Source organism: Myotis brandtii, unplaced genomic scaffold, assembly GCF_000412655.1.
Source record: "Myotis brandtii unplaced genomic scaffold, ASM41265v1 scaffold213, whole genome shotgun sequence".
Lineage (NCBI taxonomy): Eukaryota > Metazoa > Chordata > Mammalia > Chiroptera > Vespertilionidae > Myotis > Myotis brandtii.
Genome location: NW_005357962.1, coordinates 964,092 through 967,315, shown reverse-complemented (window position 1 = coordinate 967,315; position 3,224 = coordinate 964,092).

Genomic DNA, 3,224 nt, shown 5'->3' with positions numbered 1-3,224 from the left:
GCAGGGCTGAGGTCTCAGCGCCGTGCGGGCGGCCTGGGCAACGGTGACCCAAGGAGCCGAGTCTGTCCTTGTCCTGCTCGGACGCGGGGAGCCGGACTGCTGGCCCCGAGGAGGAGGCCGTGGGACCGGGAAGGCCGGGAGGGGGGACAGGGTGCGTGTGGAGGCTGGGTGGTGGTAGTGGAGGTGGGGGGGGGGGGGTCCATAACTGGCTGAAGGGCCTCCCAGGGACCGTTTAAGGGGGGTCCCAGCCTGGGTGCTGGCGCGGCCTGCTCCCAGCCCCGGGCTGTCAGTGTCCTGTCCTCTCTCCCGGAGGCCGCGACCCACCGGCCTGGGACACACTTTGCCCTGAGTGACCGTCAGTCTCCTTCCAGGGCCCGGAGCCCTGAGCGCTGCGACACACACCCGTGTTACTGCAGGTCACAGGGAGCGCGGGTTCTGGTTTGAGTGCAAAAGACTCTCCCAGCGCTTGGAGCTTCCCCTGCACAGAGCGCCACGTGGGCAGGTGGGACACCCAGGTGGCCACAGACTGAAGGTGGTGCTGTGTGAACTTCCCGTCCCGGCTAGACCGACGACGGCACGCGTTTCCCTTGGGCCTCCAGGTACCCCTCCCCACACACACACCTCCAAGCTGCATCAGAGGGGAGGCGAAGTCGCAGCTGGCCGGGGAGGGTGTCCCTAGCCGGGGCAGGGGCATTGTTCACATCACCCCCAGTGCCTGGAAGCCTGAAGTCAGGGATGGGCTGGCCTTGTCTGGATGTAGAGAAGCACTTAGTTCTCGGGGGAAGTGGGTGTCCCTTTCGATAGCTTCTTTCTTTTTTTTAATCCTCACCTAAGTGATTTCCTGTCGATCTTTAGAGAGGAAAGGGAGAGAAAGAGGAGAGTGAGGGAAACATCGATGTGAGAGAGACATATCGATTGATTGCCTCCTGTACATGCCCCAACCCAGGGTGGGGATTGAGCTGCAGCCCAGGTATGTGCCCTTGACCGGAATTGAACCCGAGACCGACCGATGCACAGGCGACGCTCTAACCCCGGAGCCACACCGGCCAGGGCGCTAGTTCCTTTCTTAAAGTCACAAACCTGCTGGAGACGCTCACTGCGCCCTCCCAGCTGAGGGCTGCCCTTGGTCCCACTCCTGCTGCTCCTGTGGCCAGTGCCCTGGCAGGCTCAGGCCTGGGCCCGGCTGGCAGGGCTGGTGGCTGCCCAAAGGGGCGCAGGAGGGAGGTGCCAGGGAGTAGGCTGCTGGGTCTCCGCACTGAGCGCCCCTGGTTCTGCCTCCCCGAGATGACAGCAGAGGGTGTCGCGTCCCCACAAACAGCAATTCCGGCCTCACCTCCCTGTCATGGGAGCTGCAGAGCAGCTAGACATTCCGAGAGCATTGGCCGTGGCTCAGCCTCAGGAACTGCTGCCTGCTGGCTGGGGCCCCCGTGCCGCACCCCGGCCACCTCCTTGCCTGCCGGCCACTCTTCCCTGGTGGCCCTTCGCTGGCCTTTAGGAGGGCGTCAGCGCTGCCCCAAATAGCAAACCCCATGTTCTCAGGAATGAGTTGAGAACTCAGAGTCTTCGGGGTGTAAGCCGTCTCGGGACCCAGAACAACTGTGGACACTTGTCGGGGTTTGGGGTGGGGAGTCTTGGTCTTAGTAGGAAGAGGGGCTGGGCTGGAGGTTGATGTCCTCCCCCTGCGGGTTCCTTCCGATGGCTCTCTCCATGGCACTCAGTCCGGCTGGTGATAACCATGGAGGGGCATGTGTCTCGTCTGGTGAACCAGCCCGCGGGCCGGGACGAGGGCATGGAAGGAGCGAGCACCTCGGGCTTCGTGGTCCAGCGGCAAGGTGACCGGTCGTCCCCGCCCCTCGGGTGCCGTTAGTATTCCTGGCTCCTGGCTCCTGGCTCCTGATGGAATGTCCAGTGTTTCAGCCTTTTGTATTGAGATGTAATTGACATGTAACTTGTAGATTAGTTTCAGGTGAACAACAATATGACTCACTATTTGTGTACATTTTGAAATGATCACCGCAGTCAGTTAACACCCATCACCACACCGATTTAAAGGTTTTTTTTCCTGTGATGAGAACTTTTAAGATCTAGTCTCTTAGCAGTTTCCAAATGTACAATCCAGTATTGTTAACGATGGAGTCGCCGTGCGGCACGTCACATCTCTGTGACTCATTTACTTTACCAGCGGGAGCTGCACCACTCAGGAGCGGCCTCAGGTAGTGATGAAGCTTATTGCTCGCCCGCCCTGGCCCGGGTGGTTCTCAGATCTCTGTGCCGTCCAAGCAGCCCACTCGTTTTCAGTGGCTCCTGGGGTTGAGGGTGTGCCAAGACCCGTCAGGGTCCTGAAGGGGCGTGTCTCGGTCCGCACCTGGGTCCAGACTGACTGTGAGCCACACCTGGCAGCAGCTGCTGACGTGTGCGAATCTGCCTCCCAGGGGGGCCTGGGAGGTGACGTCTCTTGCCTCTGCCCTGAGCCCTGGGCCCTGAGCCCTTGGCCCCGGGTGGTAGCCAGTTCAGAACTGTTCTCTCCTTGCTGCCATCCCACTGAACTGTGAACACAGTCCTGCTGGGATCAGAGCCAGGTGACCGAGGGGACACCCCTGGGCGGCAGCCACAGAAACCAGGGCACCAGGTGCAGGCCCAGGCTTCCAGGAGACGCCAGCCTGTGCGGCGCGGAGAGGCACAGGGCGAAGAGAGCACCGGCCCTCCAGAGCCTTCCGAGAGGATTCCAGTTGCCCTTAGATGTGTCTAATTAGAAGCCTGTGTGTCTAATTAGAAGGCTGCCCCTCAGGCCACAGCTATGAAAACAAGCTAATGGGCCTTTTTCACAGGGAGACTGGGCGCCTCTCTGTGCCTCTCTGGGGGCCCTGGGAGGGGTAGCAGGTTAAGAACCCTTTCTCCATCTGCTACCGTCCTGGGGGCCCGTGGGCATAGTCGCCACTGGCCACCGAGCCAGGCAATCTAGAGGTGTCCCTTGGGCAGAGGGAGCTACTGATGAGCTGGAGGGAGGCAGGGGGAGGGGGCAGGGATGGTGCCTGCTCTTCAGGCCGAGGCTTTAAGATCAGCAAATAAGCCTCTTTCTCAGAAAGGCTGGGTGCTCTTCCGTCCACAGCCTCTGCTCCGGGCCCTGGGGTGGGGAGTTGTCCATGCGTGAGCCTTTAAGAACTATTCCTTAGTTTGCTGCAGCCTGTGGGTCTCGTGGACACAGCCCCCTGGGCTTTCTTTTT